Here is a 20,821-nt window from a genome sequence, read left to right as displayed (position 1 = left end):
ATCAGTGAATAAGGATTTGAAGTATGGGAGCCCTAGTTCACGGAAGATATTTTCGGCTGACAAAATGAGTGTGTTGTATGCAATGTGTTTAAGAATATTCCTTAAAATTCTGTCGATATTGCATATCCAACAATCCCAGCAGAAGGCAAAGATGGTAATACAGTATCTTAACACACTGTCCGCCAAAGCAAGTACAATCTTTTTTTTTTGCAGATAAAGGCACGAAACTTTTGATATCAAACAACTACCATGCCACTGACCTCAGCTTAGAACAAACATTACATAAATAGTGATGCCAGGAAACCTACTGTCCAAATACACTCCTAGAATCTTAACACATTCCACATATTCAATAGCTGAGCATTCACAACAGTCTAAAATATGTATTCAAATATGAACGTTAACAAAAGCTGTCTTTAGTGAATAATAATAATAAGAAGAAGACTTTATTTACGTCATTTTACATGATGCAGGAAGCCTGCAGAAAAACCTACCTAAAAGACAGCTTGACAGGGCCGCAGGCCCCCTTCGTTGGCAGTTCGCCTAAAGTCAACAAAGACATGAACACCATTTCTGTCACAGAAAATTAAACACAAAAGCATGAAAGCACAGTAACTGCATAACATCACGAGAACTACATGGCAATCAAGAAGCATTGGATTTATTGATTGAATTTCGCCGATGAATCAAACACAAACGTAATTCACTGTTTAAAAAGGACAAGGAAAAATGAATAACAAAGAACGAATGAATGAAAAGTTCAGTGAATTTAATGATACCCTCAAAATTCTAGCTTAGCACAGTGAAGAAATAAATCTTCTGAGGTCTGAGATTTCAGTAAAAAAAGTAGTCTGCGCAACAAAAGCTCGATGATTTCGAGGACAGAAGCCAACGCCGTGACCTTATAATTTTGGGCATCCTGAGGAAGACGACGAAAATCTTACGACCTTGAAGGAAAACATACTTGGTGAAATCTTTAGCCGTAAGCTGGGTGTAACATTTACGAGCGTCGAAAGGGTGCACAGACTGGGTAAGAAAAAAAGGTGATAAGCCCCGACCAGTCATACTAAACTTATATGTATACAACGAAAAGATGCGTGTACTTCAAGACTGTTCTAAGCTCAAGGATTCGAACATTTCAATTTGCCATGATTTTTGCAAGGCCACATTAGATAAACGCGCCAATCTTTGGAAGTACGGTAAGCAGTTCAAATCCATGATCAGCAAGATATCTCTTGACTACGATGGGCTTCGTGCAGATAATGATGTCTACATTTGGGATGAAGTTAACTCGAAAGGAGTGAAATTGCGCCAACCGAATATTGCTAAAGCGACCACGTGATCCGAAGCCAAATTGTTCCGCTATTCTTTATTAAATGCAAGAAGTCTTCCTAACAAAGCAAGTCAGCTTGAACACTTTATTTTCCTTCACTATCCCCATATACTGGTAGTTACTGAAAGATGGCTGTCATCCCAAATCACTGACTCCTGAAATTGTGCCCCTTTCCCATATGACAGTAAGGCGAGATCGCGGTGGGCGAGGAGGTGGAGTGGCTGTGATAGTAAAAAAAAAACTTGAATGCGTCTTAGTCGATCATTTACAGATCCCGAAAGCCTTTGGTGCAAAATCAGTTATCGCAACTTTTCCACTCAACTCGGCGTCGTTTATAGATCCCCCCGAAGCCCGGTATCCTTCATCGCAAAACTGCCTGATCATCTTGAGGGCTTAATAAGACCTAATCAAAAATTTGTGCTAGCCAGTGATTTAAAATTGCCTGGTATAAACTGGAACTCTTTAAAATAACAGAATCGCATGATGCCGAGAGTACACGTCTGCTTCTTTCTGCAGTTTTTTCTCATGACCTACCACAGCTCATTACTGCTCCCACACTTGTGACGGAAACAACTGCAAAGACCCTCAATCTCATATATCTTTAAAGTTTTGCTGAAGATTGTAATGTGTCCATCACGGTAGGCATCACTGATCATAAGTCAGTCCATAAAAGTTTAAACGCACATGGGAGCAAAGTACTGCCTTCTCTGAAAACGTTTCGTGACATATCGGCTGGGGATGACGAATCGGTTCATGATACCTAGCAGTTTATTTTTCCCGAGTTCGAACACGGAGGAGACGTTCCGCTCCTTTGTAACAGGTTCCAGACTCTGGTCGTGGAATGCATGAACCGTTTTATTCCTGTCCGGCGTAAGAAAACGAGGCATCTCAATTATTGGATCAGCCGTGATATCATCCGCCTAAAACGGCGCCTAGCACGGAAGCGGAAATCAAAGGGTTGTGAGGCTAACCTGCGTGCTCTCAAAGAAGATCTAGTTTCCAAACTGCGAAATGCGCGCAAAAACTTCTATGAGAATGCTCTTGCTTCTTTTATGAAAGATTCTCCCGGCAAGTTTTGGCGCTTTCTGTCCTGTAGTAAGCAGACTGTCGATCAGCTATGCATTATTGGTAATGTTAATTTAGATTTTAAGGGCATTGCTAATGAATTCAATATTACGTTTCAAAGAGCATTCACTCAGATTTCTACCTCGACATATCGTCCCAGTGTTAATGCTTTTCCTCCCGGTCTTAACATGCCGAACTTAGTTTTAAGCTGCGAGGGCATACATGCACTCTTACTAAATATAAAAACAAAAAAGTCAAATGGCGCCGATGGCATTCCTAATGTTTTTCTCCATCGCTACTCCGAGGGTATTTCCTACTACCTTTACGTGATTGTTAATGCTTCACTAGATCACAGTTGCCTGCCTAGTGACTGATTAGTCGCAAGGATAGTTAAAAAAATAACAGCGCAGAAAAGGGGGACTTACAGTGTAGAAAACAAAGGACAAGCGCTGTCTTCTACCCTTGAAGTCCCCTTTTTCCGCGCCGTTAGTTTTTAAATATGTATTACCAGCTCGCCCGCTTGCTATCGTGCAAGAATAGTGCCAGTCCTTAAGTCCGCTGAAAAGTTAAATGCTGGAAACTGCCGGCCTATTTCACTTGTATGTACGTGTTGCAAGTTGCTTGAGCACATAATCGCTCATCATATATCCAACTATCTTGAATCGGTCAACTTCTTTGTCGAATTCCAGCATGGGTTCCGTAAAAACGTGTCCACTACAACTCAGCTATTAGCCGTAATTCATGACTTTTCTCTGGCCATTGATAATCGTGAACAAGTAGATCTATTTATCTAAGGCATTTGATTGTGTGCCGCACATCTTGCTTATTGAGAGGCTAAAAGAAATCGGGATGCCGGACATTCTTATGAGTTGGTTGCAAGCGTACCTACAGAATCGCAGACAGTTTGTTGAATGTGGTGGAATAAGGTCTGATTGTCTGCATGTTCGGTCCGGTGTACCGCAGGGATCAGTGCTGGGACAGCTTTTGTTCCTCATATATATTAATGATATTGCTCAAAATGTTGATGAAGGAATATTTGTAAAATTGTTTGCCGATGATTGTGTCATTTATTCCGTCATCAAGAATTCTTCCTGTCAGCGACTACTGAATACTAATTTATGTAAACTCGTGGTCTGGTGTGAACCAAGGGCGATGAAAATCAATTTGTCTAAAACCGCGTAAATGAGAATTACAACTAAGAAACACCCCCTACATTATGTTTACAAAATTTGAGATGAATGCATAAATACAGTCACATCCATTAAATATCTAGGCCTGACAATTACTACCAATCTTAAATGGCATATGCGTCTCTATGGCATATGCTCGATATCGTACAGGAAATTAAGCTACCTACACTCGCGATCAGCGAGTCTAACTGAAATAAAAAAGCTCTGAATTTACCTCTTCTCGAAAAACGGAGAATGCTTTGCATGCTGTCATTTTTCTACAAATTATATCACAGTTATTCATCCTTTGCTTTGTACCTTATCAAGCCGGCTCATCGGATATTCCCACGCATTGATCACCAACTCAAAGTCGAATCATTATTTGCGAGAACTATTCTCTTCTTTCTTTCGCTTATCCTCCTCGCCATCCGTCAATGGAATCTTTTCCCTGGCACCATTGCAGCTACCAATGATAACGAAGCGTTTGTAACCGCCCTAAAACGCCACTTCGAGCTGTAACCTTTATTCTTCCATTCCTCTTTTTTGCATTTCTGTTGAAGCAATGCTTTCTAACAAAACTTGATTGTTTGTTGCCATGTGCCTTTATATTTTGAGTGTTTGATGCTTTTCAACATGTTCCCGGCCAAAGAATTTTGTACTTATTGCAACTTTGTGTTGCTTTGTTTTTACTGTTCCCCCCTATGTAATGCCCGCCGGGGCCTTTAGGGTATTTGAATAAATAAATAAAAAATAAATAAATAAATAAATAAATAAGTAAATAAAATGAAGTGGAAGCATTAATCAATAGCATTTGGAATAACGTATCGCTTGGGTATGACCACGTAGCAGCTGTGCCGTTAAAGTACGTTTCTTCATCTATATATGGCGTGTTGGCTCGCATTATAAACCTTATGACTGAAAGGGGAGTGTTCCCAGACGAATTAAGGATTGTTCGCGTGTGACAAATCTATAAAGGTGGTGACAGGAATGAAATCTCCAACTATAGGCCTACTTCAGTATTACCTGTATTATCAAAAGTATTTGAGGGTGCGATTAATAGCAGATTGCAGAACTTTTTCGACAAACATAACGTTATAGCTCCTAGAAAGTGCGGCTTCTAAAAGAACAGTCCACCGAACAAGCACTGCTCAAAATTAAAGACAAAATTATCGATAATATTGAGGAGCAAAGATACACCTTGGGTTTGTTTCTTGATCTTTGCAAGGCATTTGAGTGCGTACAGCATGCCATTCTCCTCAATAATTGACATGGTTACGATGTGCGCGGAATAACCCTGGATCTCCTCACTAGCTATTTAGAAAACTCCTTACAGTATGTTCGAAGAAATGAGAATTGTTCCTACAGGCTAGCCATAACCCAAGTTGTTCCGCAAGGTTCCATATTAGGACCTTTATTATTTTTAGTTTACATTAATGATATATCCCAAATTTTAAATTCGCAGAACTAAAAAAGTTATCCGCCGGTCAAACTCAACTAATCTCCGAAGTGCAATGTCTCAAAAACCAGCTTATATCCACTGACGGTGCTATAGCTGGTTTAAGTAAGCGCATGACCGATCTTGAGACACATTTGGAAGCCATGACAGCCATAAAATCTGAGTTAGAAATTATAAAATCTGAAAATACTCGGCTATCTCGTCAGATTGAAACCCTTGAGGCCCGCATTGACGATAGTGAAAATAGATCTCGCCGTAACAACCTCATATTTTATGGAATTCCGGATTCTAACCCCTCCGAAACGTTTGCGGACTCTGAGGGAGAGGTCATTCGTCACTGCGCTCAACACTTGAGCTTAACCATTCATCCTGAGGAAGTAGAACGTGCCCACCGACTCGGCCACCATGAACCCAACCGCTCTCGACCAATAATAGTCAAATTTATTTCGTACAAAACAAAAGACACAATACTCTCTAACGGCCACAAATTTAAAGGAACGAAATTCAGTGTCGGCGAAGACTTCTCCCACAGAGTTCGTAGCGTCCGCAAGCAGCTAGTCACCTTTGCTAAAGCTAATTCCGACAAATTTGCCCTACGCTACAAAACCTTGCATATCGGTCCCAGGCGCTACATTTTTGATTAGATCTCGCAAACTGTGAAAGAAATAACAATTGCTACACCACAATCAGATTAGCAATCATCTCTTCGCAAACAACTAAAAACCCGCCCCAAAAATATTCCCCTGTCCGCTGTGTTCACCAACATACGTAGTTTCCTTTCCAAGCGCGAACTTATTTCCAATATTGTCTTGTCATCTAGCAGCAATCTACTGATACTAACCGAAACCTGGTTGAACAGTGCCATCGCAGATAGCGAAGTACTAACTGACTTGCCAGACTTCCAAGTCTTTCGGAAAGACCGCCAGGACTCACGAGGAGGGGGAGTACTGATAGCGGTGAGCCAGCAGTTATCAATGTCGATAATTGACGACTCGTCCGACCTGGAAATCTTATGGCTCCACTGCCACGCTGTACCACACACGATTTTACTCGGTGTCTGTTATAGGGCTCCACATAACTCTCGTGATTTTTCCTGTCAGCTTAATAATTCCGTAAGTAAACTTATCACGAAGCACCCTAACGCACACATCTTCCTCTTTGGCGACTTTAATTTTCCTAATATTGATTGGCAGCACCAGCCCGCACCGACAACTAATAATGGCGAAGCAAGGGAATTTATAGATTTCTGCTACAATTTTAACCTTACTCAAGTAATATCCAAACCTACGCGCGTAACACAAAACTGTGCGAACATTTTAGACCTATTACTGTATAATTGCCCAGATAGCGTTCAGCCCATTACGTACCTCCTTAAGATTAGTGATCACAAAACTATGCATGTCAACATCGACCTTAAAGCAATTAGGCGCCCAAAATACAATAAAACAATCCGCCTTTACAACAAAGGTAATCATGATATAATGAATGCCGAACTGACAACGTTTTTCGTAAGTTTTTCCTCAAGTTTTCATTCACGAAGTATTCATGAGAACTGGCTAGCATTTAAGAATAAACTTGATGCCCTAGTCAATGAATTCATTCCCCAAATAACTTTCCACGCTAATCCACACAAACCATGGTTTACTAAAAGTCTTAAAAGGTTGGAAAATAAAAAGAAACGCCTGTTCCGCTCAGCAAGAGCCCATGGAGCGCAAAGCGCATGGGCGAAGTACCGCGCTGCGGAAAAATCGTATCAATCTGCTATCCATAACGCCAAGCACAACTTTTTTCATCAAGACCTTCCTAATATGCTCAGCGATAACCCCAGGAAGTTCTGGCAAGCCGTTAACCCTCATCATGAACACACGATTACCCTCAAAGACGAATCAGGCATGGCTATGACCGACTCTGAGTGCGCTACTTTATTCAACGCAGCGTTCTCATCCGTCTTTACTAATGAAACCGATACGCAATTTCATACATCTAATTTACTCTTTGAGCATGCTATGCCGGTAGTCGCATTTTCCTCACTGGGTATTGCGTCCTTAATTAGAAACATGGAAATCTCATCTTCATCTGGTGTAGACAATATTAACTCGAAACTTCTAAAGAACACTAATGATATTTGTGCCGAGTTCTTATGCTTACTTTTTACCCAGTCACTCTCAACAGGACAACTACCGGACGATTGGAAAACTGGAAAGGTCGTTCCAGTCTACAAATCAGGTAACAAAGATTCGCCGTTAAATTACCGACCCATTTCCCTTACTAGTGTGCCCTGCAAACTAATGGAACACGTCATCTATACTCATATTATAAACTTCCTCGACTCGAACAATTTTTTCCATTCGTCTCAACACGGTTTTCGGAAAGGTTTTTCTTGTGAAACGCAGCTAGCCCTATTCATTCATGATTTACATGCTAATCTCGATTCTAACCTACAGACCGACGCCATTTTCCTGGATTTGGCAAAAGCATTTGACAAGGTACCTCATAAACGCTTAATCCTAAAACTTTCCCGTTTGAACTTGCCCCCCGACATAGTAAAATGGATAGAAGAATTCCTGACTAATCGCTCACAGTTTGTCGTTGTTAACAATCAAAATTCCAATCCGCTACCAGTAACATCAGGCGTCCCTCAAGGTTCTGTACTAGGCCCGCTTCTATTCCTAATTTATATTAATGACTTACCGACCAATGTGTGCTCTAATATTCGCATGTTTGCGGACGACTGCGTCGTTTATCGCACAGTTACTAACGCCTCCGACCCAACATACCTTCAAGATGACCTAAACCGCATACAGGAGTGGTGCGACCGTTGGCTAATGGAACTGAACCCTCATAAATGTATACGTTTGTCCTTCCACCGCCGCCGTAACCCGCTTGATTTCCCATATGTAGTCGCTAACGTTCACCTGCAGTCCGTTTCATCATACAAATACCTAGGCGTCACACTGTGTAACAACTTATCATGGGCTACACACGTTACTAACGTCATTTCCTCGGCTAATAAAACTCTTGGATTCTTACGACGTCATCTTCGCCACGCCCCACAACAGGTAAAATTACTAGCATATAAAACTCTTGTCAGGTCAAAGTTAGATTACGCATCGCCAGTTTGGAACCCTCATCAAGTTCACCTTATCAATGCGCTCGAGTCACTTCAAAACAGAGCAGCCAGATTCATTCATTCCTCCTATTCGTACGATATCAGTGTAACATCTTTAAAAGCGGAATCCAGTTTAGCGCCCCTTTCACTTCGTCGTCGTATTTCTAGCCTCTGCCTATACCATAAATTTTTCCATAGTTCGCTGCGCTGCGCTCCCTACATTGCCCCGCCAGCCGGCATATCCCACCACATTCGTCATCCTTTCCAAGTGTTTCGCCCCCGTGCCCGTACTGTTACCTGTGCCGCTTCTTTTTTTCACCGTGTTTCTGTAGACTGGAACGACCTCTCCAATGACATCGCTACCATCTCATGCCCATCCACATTCGCCGAAGCTGTTACCAACCATTTTTCAACATAACACTTGTTCATTTGACTGTATGTACCCACCCCTTATGTAATACCCCCAGTGTGTCTTTAAGGTATTAAAATGAAATGAAATGAAATGAAATGATCTTGTAATGTACGCAGACGACACAAGCCTTTTTTTCACTGCCCCTTCACTACCTGCTCTGGAAAGTATGACCAATATTTACCTAACTAGATTACATATGTGGTTGCAGGCAAATAGCATGACCGTAAACATGAAGAAAACTAACTACATTATATTTATGCCCATTAACGTTGTTGAACGCTACGCAGTCAACGTCCATTACGGGAACACAACAATTGACAGAGTCAGCAGTCTCAAATTCCTCGGTGTCTGGTTTTCCGAAACTCTTTCTTGAAATATTCACGTCACCAATCTTATATTTGATCTATGTAAAACAGTTGGTTGCTTTTATAGTATCTTCTATCTCCTACCTAAACGGTTGAAGTTATCATGTACTATGCACATTTTTACTTTAAATTGTCTTATTGGTGTCTCGTCTGGGGCACTACGACAAAGAGCAAATGCAATAAATTGATACTTGTTCAAAAGAAGGCACTACGAGCAATAGAAGGGTATGACGGTCATTCTCAATATTTGGCTACATCACCTCTTTTTCTCAGAGTTTGTTAAAGCAGATCAGGTTCATTTTTATCTTTTGTTGCAGCACATCTACAAAAACCGGCTGCAAAATACCATTCCAGATAATTCCTCATCACAGTATAGCCTCCGAACACAGAAAAATAGTCCCTAGGACGCCTACCAACTACGGGAAGCAGAAAATGATCTATCAAGCACGTACCGCCCTAAATAATTTTTCGGCTGATATTGATTTTAGGGTTCCTCTCAAACATTTTAATGCAATAACCAAGGGCTACATAATGTAACATGACATGTTAAATCCTTAAACTTTTGTGCACCGACGTTCTGACACAATCTTAGCTTACCTAATAAATACAGCCCCTTTTTGTGTCTGAACAGTATTATTAGCATTGACAAGTCTTGTGCATTTCACCTATTTATTTTCTGTGCGCAAGCGAAGTCTGGTTTTATGTCATTTTTGTTGCTCCGCTGTGATCACGTTTCATGCAATGCGCGAGCCTCCTTCTCTTTGCTTTGCTCTGTAATACGTTGCATGTTTTTTGATTTGTAACATGTTCAATTTTTTTTTACCGCTGTACTGTACTGCAAACTGAACAAGGAAGCTGGGGCCTCGTCAGGCGCTAAAGGCTTTTTCCCTCAGCTGCCTCTTTCTTCGTAAGGAAGGAATAAGTCTTTGAATCTTTGAAAAGAGCATGAAATCTGTTGATGAGCTGTTATAAAAACCCTGGCAGAGTGAAGTTGGAATGTTTTCTTTCTTCTAGCTTCAACTCGTACCTCAATGCATGATCGGCAGGGCTGATGAATGGAGACCTGTGCCGGGAGGTCCTTTTAATCTCTTCCCCGCCCATTGGGCCATTCATCATCCGAAGCCTCATTGCGAGCGCCGCTTAAAGCCAATTCCCAAAGGCTCAGTCAGGGCCAAGTATGGTGAAAGAAAAAAGAAAAACTTATCTACCTCTTCAGAATCAGCTAGAGCGACTAAAGGTTGCTATTGTGCACGTTACGGCTACTTGCGTTGTAAAAAATAAAATCATCTAAATTTTAAGTGCCTTTTCTTGAAAGCGAGTATAGTTGGCCGCACTATGTTGCTTACAAATGTATAGAATGGACCTTCAATTTGCGATCAGCTGATGACTAAGGCAAGACGATTGAGAGAAAAGGGCAGAAAGAAACAGAAGAGAACAAAAAGAGGTTTATGAAACATGGGTCGTGTTGGCAAGCAGTGAAAATTAGAAAGGGTGCAGCGGAGCTGAAAAATGGGAATGAAAGACAGGAGAGCAGATAATGGCCAAGATGGGCACGATACATGCAAAGTGGTCCATCAGCAGTCTGGACCACACGTTCTGCAGCCTTACTCTGTGAACCTCTTGTCCCACATAACCTCTGGACAGTCGAAGAATGGTATACCTCGCGAGCCACGCAAGAATTTCAGCGGCTGAACTGAGAACGCAGTTCTGAAACGCTTTAAGCTACTCTGTTGGTGTAGTTGGCGACTGAACGTTATGAAGAAACACAACGCAAGAGAACAGACACGTACAGGCGCTGAATAGCAGCTGCATGCAGTTATTGCGCGAACGCATAATTACACGTGGAGAAAGCTTGCACCGAAGAGGAAAAAGAGGCAAACATTACCAAAAGCATTAATCCCGAGGACATCATCATCGTCATGGAAGGCTCGCCATCAGGATGACTGAAGTCTGCTTGCACACAATGCCACCTTGTGAGAAAGCAGTGGCTTCAAAAATTTCCTGCAATGCCTGAGGATGACGCATTGAACACTCTGAGGATGACGTGTTGAACACCCTTTGCACATTTTGTTGCTGTTGGGGGCGGCAGCCTCTAGGGAAGAAGCATGCTCCTCTGAAGCATCATACATGCATCGGCCCGCTTGCCCAACATATTAGGCACCGCACGAAAACGGCACTCCACCACTAACAGCCGTGCAGCAGGTAACAAAATGCAATTCATGCCGCTGGCGGCACACACGAGCGCGAGACCCTGAGAAGTTCGCTTTCCTCCACAACCGCTCTAGCTTGAATTACGCTGAAATTATAACACGAACCCCCACCGAGCGCACAACGCGGTTCAGCTTGTAAAATACCTGCTTAACATGTCGAACGACTGCGATGTTTCGCTTGTGCTTGGGTTATACTTTACTGTGGCCAAGTGAGTTTCGGCACCATCCTAGCAAACCTTCCACAGCACTCCTCAAAAGTGAGTCAGCCGACTTCAAACGTTACATCTGTGAGTGGAAACTTGTATGCAACTGGTGTTTACAGAACCTGGTAATAGCGTTCTGGATGGCTTCAGAAGCATTATGACATTTGATGATCTTGCAGTGTCCAGAGGTGACGGGAAGAAAGATTGCACGTGCTTGGCGCTCGTAGCACCGACATAAATTATCACTGCGAATGAGAACAATATCCAGGAAAACGTACCTGCTTTCATTTGGCAATCCCTTCTTAAGCCAAACGGAGAAAGGTTTGTTTCAAAGATTTCGTACATCTCGTCCGCTCCAGGGCGCGAGTCGCTTGGTTCATTTATAAAAAAAAAGACTATGAAGTAATGGTTCACATTGCGCAAAACGTTTATGCCGTCAAGTCCAATGAATGCATGTAGCAACTGCCGCTCATAATGCGCCAGCAAGATATCGCTGAGCAGAGGAATAAGACAGGCACCGACGGAAATACCTGTTTTTACACGGAGAATGAGTCTTAACTCGACCCCCTTAACTTATCTTGACGAACCCTTACTCGGCAAGCCTGAGCAGTGTTCTTTGCTAAGGAGCACTAAGCCCATAGCAACAGGTGATGATTTCAAAAAGTGCATTCGGGATGCTGTTAATGTTCTTCCTATTTCGACTACAAAACGACATGATGCCCGCGGCTGCCGGCTAGTGTCGTCGCTGCAGAAGGCGGATTTGAGCTACTAGACTATGATTGAGAGGTTGGTTTTGCTGGTGTCCCGACAGGTGTCTGCGGCTAGCGAGGCTGTCGAAGAAAACTTCAGCAAAGTACCTAAAGCTGGCCCATCGAAGTTCCAAAATGTGACCTTGGATTGGGGAAAGTAGCCAAGACCAAAAAGAACAGCAAGGGCCTCAGCATCATTTTCTCTGCCAAGGCACATAAATCTCAGTGTACGTTCAGGGCTATGGTGTCTATTAATTTTTGTCTCAGTAGAAACCGTGGCAAGGTGTTAGCGACACAATCGATGATCTTGGCGCCATACGCTTCCCGAATTCGTACCGCATCAGCATCATCAACTTCCCTGAAGCACTCTCCTTTTAGCTGCAGTCGACACTTGTCAAGCTCGAAGATTCATTCTCCGCGTATAAGCAGGTATCTGTGAGGTGCACAAAAGATCCTCGGCGGATTTGTGAACGCGATGCGTCGACAGTGGTACTTCGGAAGGCGGAGCGCTGCGCGTGCCAGCCCAGCGCGTGTGGGCGTGCGAAGGGTGTGTGCGAGGCGACGGCGACAAGGAGCGTGGCGAGCACGTGGAGCGGACAGCTGACGAGTCAGAAAACCGAGGTGCGAAGGAAGGCAGCGCAGCTGAGATCGGGTCATTCAAACGTGGAGGTGGCAGCCGTTAGACGTTGGGTCCATGCTGCCGTGACCTCCCTTGGATCACCTTCGCAGGCATACTGCGTTCGTTGCAAATGTGGAGGTGGCAGCCGATGGGCCGGGGATCCGTGCTGTCGAAAGGCACTCTTGGATAGCCTGATTTAAGCCTCCGCTTTTCGTGATGCCGTCGACGGGATTTGGCTGCGGTTCTCATGCTGCTGCCAAGTTCTTCAGGCTGTTCACGGCAGACCGCCGGCGTCTCCCAGTGTTCCTCTCCGCTCCTACTACCACCTGGCTCCCTTTCGCCGCTACCGTCGAAGCAACGCCAGTGATGCGTCGCAGTTCATCATCCCGCGTTTCGCCCTGTCTGCAAGGCATCCCCGCTTCACCTGGGAGGCTCAGTACCTGGTGAACTCTTTCCTTTTATTCTGTAGTGTTGTGCGCTTGTTGAGCGTATGTTTTTCTTGTTGGCGTGTGCGTTTCTTAATGGCCCCTTTGCTTAAAATTTTAAATACAGCTTCGTTTTGTTCTGTCTGATTTCTTTGTTCTCTTGTTCAAACCTGTACGCGATAGCGTTCCCTTCGGAAAGGCGGGGACGCGCTACCAATTCCCCACAGTAACCCCGTTAGTGCCTGTTTGGCTCCTCTCGTCCGCGATTTCTTCCTATCGCATATGACCGGAAGCAGCAAGAATCATTGATTGGCTTCGACGTGGACGATTACTTGACAGTTTTTTTACGAATGACCCAAGAAACTCACGCTATCGAGTGGATGAAATGTTCGCAGTTTTAAATCCAGTTTTTTGCCGTTTCAGCTGGTGAAGATATTTCATTTCATTTCATTTCATTTTAATACCTTAAAGACCCACTGGGGGTATTACATAAGGGGTGGGTACATACAGTCAAATGAACAAGTGTTATGTTGAAAAATGGTTGGTAACAGCTTCGGCGAATGTGGATGGGCATGAGATGGTAGCGATGTCATTGCAGAGGTCGTTCCAGTCTACAGAAACACGGTGAAAAAAAGAAGCGGCACAGGTAACAGTACGGGCACGGGGGCGAAACACTTGGAAAGGATGACGAATGTGGTGGGATATGCCGGCTGGCGGGGCAATGTAGAAAGCGCAGCGCAGCGAACTATGGAAAAATTTATGGTATAGGCAGAGGCTAGAAATACGACGACGAAGTGAAAGGGGCGCTAAACTGGATTCCGCTTTTAAAGATGTTACACTGATATCGTACGAATAGGAGGAATGAATGAATCTGGCTGCTCTGTTTTGAAGTGACTCGAGCGCATTGATAAGGTGAACTTGATGAGGGTTCCAAACTGGCGATGCGTAATCTAACTTTGACCTGACAAGAGTTTTATATGCTAGTAATTTTACCTGTTGTGGGGCGTGGCGAAGATGACGTCGTAAGAATCCGAGAGTTTTATTAGCCGAGGAAATGACGTTAGTAACGTGTGTAGCCCATGATAAATTGTTACACAGTGTGACGCCTAGGAATTTGTATGATGAAACGGACTGCAGGTGAACGTTAGCGACTACATATGGGAAATCAAGCGGGTTACGGCGGCGGTGGAAGGACAAACGTTTACATTTATGAGGGTTCAGTTCCATTAGCCAACGGTCGCACCATTCCTGTATGCGGTTTAGGTCATCTTGAAGGTATGTTGGGTCGGAGGCGTTAGTAACTGTGCGATAAACGACGCAGTCGTCCGCAAACATGCGAATATTAGAGCACACATTGGTCGGTAAGTCATTAATATAAATTAGGAATAGAAGCGGGCCTAGTACAGAACCTTGAGGGACGCCTGATGTTACTGGTAGCGGATTGGATCTTTGATTGTTAACAACGACAAACTGTGAGCGATTAGTCAGGAATTCTTCTATCCATTTTACTATGTCGGGGGGCAAGTTCAAACGAGAAAGTTTTAGGATTAAGCGTTTATGAGGTACCTTGTCAAATGCTTTTGCAAAATCCAGGAAAATGGCGTCGGTCTGTAGGTTAGAATCGAGATTAGCATGTAAATCATGAATGAATAGGGCTAGCTGCGTTTCACAAGAAAAACCTTTCCGAAAACCGTGTTGAGACGAATGGAAAAAATTGTTCGAATCGAGGAAGTTTATAATATGAGTATAGATGACGTGTTCCATTAGTTTGCAGGGCACACTAGTAAGGGAAATGGGTCGGTAATTTAACGGCGAATCTTTGTTACCTGATTTGTAGACTGGAACGACGTTTCCAGTTTTCCAATCGTCCGGTAGTTGTCCTGTTGAGAGTGACTGGGTAAAAAGTAAGCATAAGAACTCGGCACAAATATCATTAGTGTTCTTTAGAAGTTTCGAGTTAATATTGTCTACACCAGATGAAGATGAGATTTCCATGTTTCTAATTAAGGACGCAATACCCAGTGAGGAAAATGCGACTACCGGCATAGCATGCTCAAAGAGTAAATTAGATGTATGAAGCTGCGTATCGGTTTCATTAGTAAAGACGGATGAGAACGCTGCGTTGAATAAAGTAGCGCACTCAGGGTCGGTCATAGCCATGCCTGATTCGTCTTTGAGGATAATCGTGTGTTCATGATGAGGGTTAACGGCTTGCCAGAACTTCCTGGGGTTATCGCTGAGCATATTAGGAAGGTCTTGATGAAAAAAGTTGTGCTTGGCGTTATGGATAGCAGATTGATACGATTTTTCCGCAGCGCGGTACTTCGCCCATGCGCTTTGCGCTCCATGGGCTCTTGCTGAGCGGAACAGGCGTTTCTTTTTATTTTCCAACCTTTTAAGACTTTTAGTAAACCATGGTTTGTGTGGATTAGCGTGGAAAGTTATTTGGGGAATGAATTCATTGACTAGGGCATCAAGTTTATTCTTAAATGCTAGCCAGTTCTCATGAATAGTTCGTGAATGAAAACTTGAGGAAAAACTTACGAAAAACGTTGTCAGTTCGGCATTCATTATATCATAATTACCTTTGTTGTAAAGGCGGATTGTTTTGTTGTATTTTGGGCGCCTAATTGCTTTAAGGTCGATGTTGACATGCATAGTTTTGTGATCACTAATCTCAAGGAGGTACGTAATGGGCTGAACGCTATCTGGGCAATTAGTCAGTAATAGGTCTAAAATGTTCGCACAGTTTTGTGTTACGCGCGTAGGTTGGGATATTACTTGAGTAAGGTTAAAATTGTAGCAGAGATCTAGAAATTCTCTTGCTTCGCCATTATTAGTTGTCGGTGCGGGCTGGTTCTGCCAATCAATATTACTTATCAGCCAAGGGCTGATAAGTTTCGTGGATGTGATTGTCCTCATTCGCAGCGACCATCAATGCTGGCGCTGCGAGCCCTGAGCACGTACAAGCTTTCTTTTCTTTACTTCAGCGCACTCCAAGGTTGCCAAATTTCATATTGCTTCGGCCACCCTCAAGAAAGCCATTGCCAGGTTGGAAGAACACCAGGTGCAAGCAAGTTTCCACGCACAGATGGAACATTTGAAGTCGACTCGCTTTCCGGAGTCACTTTTGATGAGTGCTGAGGAAGGTTTGCTATGATGGCCACCGTAAAGTAGAACCCAGGCACAAGTGAAACATCTCAGTTATCCCATATGTGAGCCAGGTATTTTCCAAGCGGAAGCGTTTCGCTGGCAGGTTGTGGGTTTTAAACCCTTTACAATCTAGAGCGGTTGTGGAGAAAAGAACTTCACAGGGCTCCGCGCTCCCCTCAGCCGCAAGCGGCATGAAACGCATTTTGTTGCCTGCCGCACACATGTTGTTTGTGAATTGCCATTTTTATGCGGCGCATCGCAAGCAACGAAAACATACTTAAATGATCGCCTCAGAGAGCATGCTTCTTCCCCAGTTGCCGCCGCCCCAACAGGAACAAATCCTGCGAAAGGTGTTTTCCTGTATTTATTTTTTCTTTATTTATTTACGCTTACCGCAGTCAAACCGACAAACCCGGAGGGCTACATTCAAAAATCAAACTAAGGACAACCAAACCGCGAATGCTACGCTCTCAAGCAACACACAATGGAAACTAACAGGAATAGCATGTGCGGCCAGCGCTAACTTGAGAGCATAAACCATTTTCTTCAAAAGCAGCAACATCACGGGCCAAAAAAGCATACGCACGCAGTGCATTTTGCTCTGCGATTGTTCTCGGGAAAAGAGTGAGTATCCGACTGTGTAGGTGCGCGCAAAGTATGGAAAAAGGTTATAGCTGTGGCCATAGTGAGTGAGTCGTTGAGCCAATATTGAATTGACTGAAATAGAGTGAGAAAAGGAATTGCGTTCTTGCGAGAGCTCTTCTGTTTTCTAAAGTGGACATTTTATAGGTAGTCACCAGGAGAAAGGGTGATATAGAGCTATGATAAGCTTTAAATATGAGGCGTATGGCTTTTCGATCGACAATATGTGGAAACAGTGCGAAACACAACCAAGAAGAAAGAAAACGGGACAAACTCTGACTATCAACTAAATTTTATTCGAGAAAAAACATGAGTATACAAATTGGCCATGAAACCTGCTCCACATACACGCAGATAAAACCCTGCACTGAAATCATTCAGATTTGTCAAGATATGAGACTTCACGCGTATGGATAACATCAGACGGAGTGCTGAAGCATATGTCGCGGTTCTTATGGATGCGATATGCTTCCTTCGTTTCCCTTGTCAATTTGAAATCTAAGGTCTGACGAAATCTCGTCTGGTCAGGTAGTGAGTAACGCATTTCAACAGAAGAAAGGGAGACGCCAATCAAAGGCTTGGGTCCAAACAAGACGTTTCGGCTTCATACGGAAGCCTTGTTCCCTAAAATCTATTCTAGAACAGCGACGCTTAAATATGCTTCAATAATCGTCCCTGGCATCTTGCGTAGGTTGGCGGGAGATTGCCGATGTTAAGATTAAGTCTTTTTTCGGTAGTCTGAATCCCCAAGGACTCGAGATACTGGCGTGAGGGCCAGTTCTCTTCTTTGGCGATGATAAAAGCCCCTTCCCAGCAGATATCTTGACCTGCCGATACGGCGTGTTCCGCAAGTGTGTTGTGACTTGTTCTTCACGTCCAACATACGTTCTTTCAGACGCCTTTCAAAATTCCCGCTATCGCCGATTTAAACATAGACGCACTTGGCGCAGGCAATGCTGTACACAAGTCCCGGAAATTTTTCTTTATTCAGTTTAGCAAGGGCAGAACGGCAATTACTACAAGCGAGGATTTTAGACTGCAAAGACACCACCAGGTACCTTCAAAATCAACTCTTCTTTGCTCGTCGCAGCCCTGAGTACATATGCCCGAACGAGTTCGCGAGCATTCAACTGCACGCCAACTACAAAGCCAGCCTTCAGTCCTGCCAACGAGAGGTGGCCCACAGGAACAAGCTCATGAGACTGATGCCCGGCCACAAGGAAGTCAACCCTGCTAATTTCTCCGGAGACGCCCGTTCGGCCGTATACAATCTTTCTACCTACAAGCCCACTCAACCCGAGCTAACCGTACTTGAGCTTGTACTAAACTTTCACGCGGGACCTGCACCGGACAAAAGTAATATGTGCTGTCGAACATGCAATTGGCAAAGTTGACCACAGGCACGAACACGGGCAGTGAGCATTCTTGCGAAACTTCCAAGCCGACAGCCGATCCACTTGCTGAGGAACGCAGTGCTGTTAACAGCCTGTGCAGGAACCAGGATATTGTTATCCTCCCCGCCGACAAGGGTACTGCCACTGTCATGTTGAACAGGACAGACTACGACAAAAAGATGCTGGATCTTCTGCAGGACAGGAGCACTTTCGTCGCTCTCAAGAAAGACCCTACATCTAAGTTAGAACGAGAACTGCAGAAACTTCTTGTCGACGTGTTCCACTTCGTACTGCCTGCATAAGTCACTGCCAAAACGGGTCCGCGCCTTCTTTGTATGGCTTGCCAAAGATCCACAAGGAGGGCATTCCTATGCGACCGATAGTGGACTTCACCCGTTCCCCCTTGTACGAGCTCTCGGGCTACCTTCACCGCGTCTTCGCGCCGCTAGTTGGGAAAGGATCCACGTTTATACGGAACTCGTACGAGTTCATCGAAAAGGTGTGTGACATCTCCGTGGACGACGATGACTTAATGGTGTCCTTCGACGTCAAGTCTCTGTTCACCAGCGTCCTTGTGGATCTAGCGGTGGATGTATGCGGCGCTGCTCTTCACTCAGACGAGAAGCTCGGCGAAAGAACACCTTTCGAGGCACCGGACCTGTTGAGGCTCTTGAAATTTTGCCTAGAAAACACGTATTTCGTCTTTTGAGGCACTTTCAACAAACAGGTGCATGGAACAGCAATGGGCGCGGACATTTCTGTCACGGCTGCTAACCTGACCTTGAAACTATCGAAAACCGAGCTCTGGCGTCTTTCCACCGTCAGCCTAAGATCTTCCTGCGATATATTGATGATTGCTCCTGCATCTTGGAAAAGGATGCACTTGTCGCCTTCACTGAACACAACAACAGCACCCCTGAGGCCATTACGTTTACTGTTGTGGAGGAGGTTGCCAACCGTCTGCATTTTATGGACGTGTCATTGGAGAGAGATGGCTGCCGCCTTTTGTTTCAAGTCTTCAAGAAGCCCACCCACACGGGCAGGTACCTGCCTTTTAACTCGGTTTACCCGGCATGCCAAAAATGTGCAGTAGCGGCTTCGCTGATTCAACGACCCCGAAAAATCTGCTCAAGACCTGAAGATCGTGCCTCGGACCTCATACTAATGCGTCGTGACTTGATAAGCTGCGGCTACCCTAGGAATTTTTTGGGCTCCGTTGAACGTCGCTCGTTGCGGTCAGCGGAACCGGTCGGCATCCAATGCAAAGAATGCGTCGGCATACCTTGTGTACCGGGCATAAGTGAAGCACTGGGACGTGTCCTGCGCACGTACGACGTGCACGTTGACCACGTCCCCGCCCGCAAGTTACAGAACGAGCTCGTGAATGTAACGGACAAACTAAAGAAAGAAAAATTTCCGGATGTTGTGTACAGAATTCCCTGCGCCAAGTGCATTTACATCGGCTTGAGCGGGAATTTTGAAAGGAGCCTGAAAGAACATATGTTGGACGTGAAGAACACGAAAGTCACTTCTAACGCACTTGCGTAGCACGCCGGATCGGCAGGTCATGAAATCTGCTGGGAAAAAGCTTCTATCATCGCCAAAGAAAAGAACTGGCTTTCACGGCAGTACCCCGAGTCCTTGGTGATCCAGACTACCGAAAAAAGACTTCATCGTAACATCGGCAATCTCCCGCCAACCTAAGCAGGATGCCTGGGACGATTATTGAAGCATATTTAAGCGTCGCTGTTCTAGAATAGATTTTAGTGAACAAGGCTTCCGTATGGAAGCCGAAACGTCTTGTTTTGACCCATACCTTTTGTCGGCGTCTTCCTTTCTTCTGTTGAAATGAGTCCCTTGTCAATTTATCTTTCTCATTTATATTTCTCGAATAAAATTCAATTGAAAGCCAGCGCTCGTCCCGTCTTCTTTCTTGTCCGGTGTGTTGCATGCAGTTTCCACATAATGCCTTACTAACTGGCTTGGCTGTCCGTGTTGCTGCATATCTATGGTAAATTTGGAATTTCTTTATATCCTTTAAAAGAAAGGATAGTGTGGGATGCCATTCGATAGAAGGACGAATCCCAACATAAAGAATAACAACTGTTTACTAGCGACGGCAGCGGACGAGCATGCCCACGCTACGCTGGTCTCGGTAGCGGAAGGAAGAAAGCCGCTCTTCCCAGCCGGGCAGCCACTTTTGTAGCCGCCGTTGGTGACGCGTGCCTCGGGTGACGCAACGGTGGCCCTGTGCTTTATTGGTAACGCAGTCCAGCGCGTGGCCGTGTTACGCTGGGCCTGATGATAACAGGGCGGAGGCTGCGCGGAAATGTGCGCAGAGTGCGTCGCCACAATAGCATGCAAAGCAAGTGTACCAAATCTAGTTTGTGACGGTTTAAGGAGTTGAAAGAAAGCAGTTTAGCTTCACATCGAGCTTGTTTTAATTTGCGTTTTAAAAAATCGGAGTTTTTGATGCAGAATAGCAAAGATTAGTAATATGATTCGACCATGAGAGGT

At 44.3% G+C, this 20,821-nt stretch overlaps 1 protein-coding gene across 14 annotated transcripts in view; it reads right to left on the bottom strand.

The window, feature by feature from the left end:
* LOC144127803 (FMRFamide receptor-like) overlaps positions 1-20,821 on the bottom strand; it is a 1,107,197-nt gene that overhangs the window by 599,290 nt on the left and 487,086 nt on the right. For 2 of the 14 annotated variants that reach the window (XM_077660726.1, XM_077660734.1), the window contains one exon: positions 495-543. The exons of the other annotated variants lie outside the window; for them this stretch is intronic. The gene's annotated coding sequence lies outside the window, so the exon portion shown is untranslated. The remainder of the gene's footprint in view (positions 1-494; positions 544-20,821) is intronic. 14 annotated transcript variants of the gene reach the window in all.

Source organism: Amblyomma americanum, chromosome 4 (assembly GCF_052857255.1).
Source record: "Amblyomma americanum isolate KBUSLIRL-KWMA chromosome 4, ASM5285725v1, whole genome shotgun sequence".
NCBI classification, from domain to species: Eukaryota; Metazoa; Arthropoda; class Arachnida; order Ixodida; family Ixodidae; genus Amblyomma; species Amblyomma americanum.
Note: the sequence above shows the minus strand (reverse complement) of the source record. Positions and strands in the feature narration are given on the sequence as shown.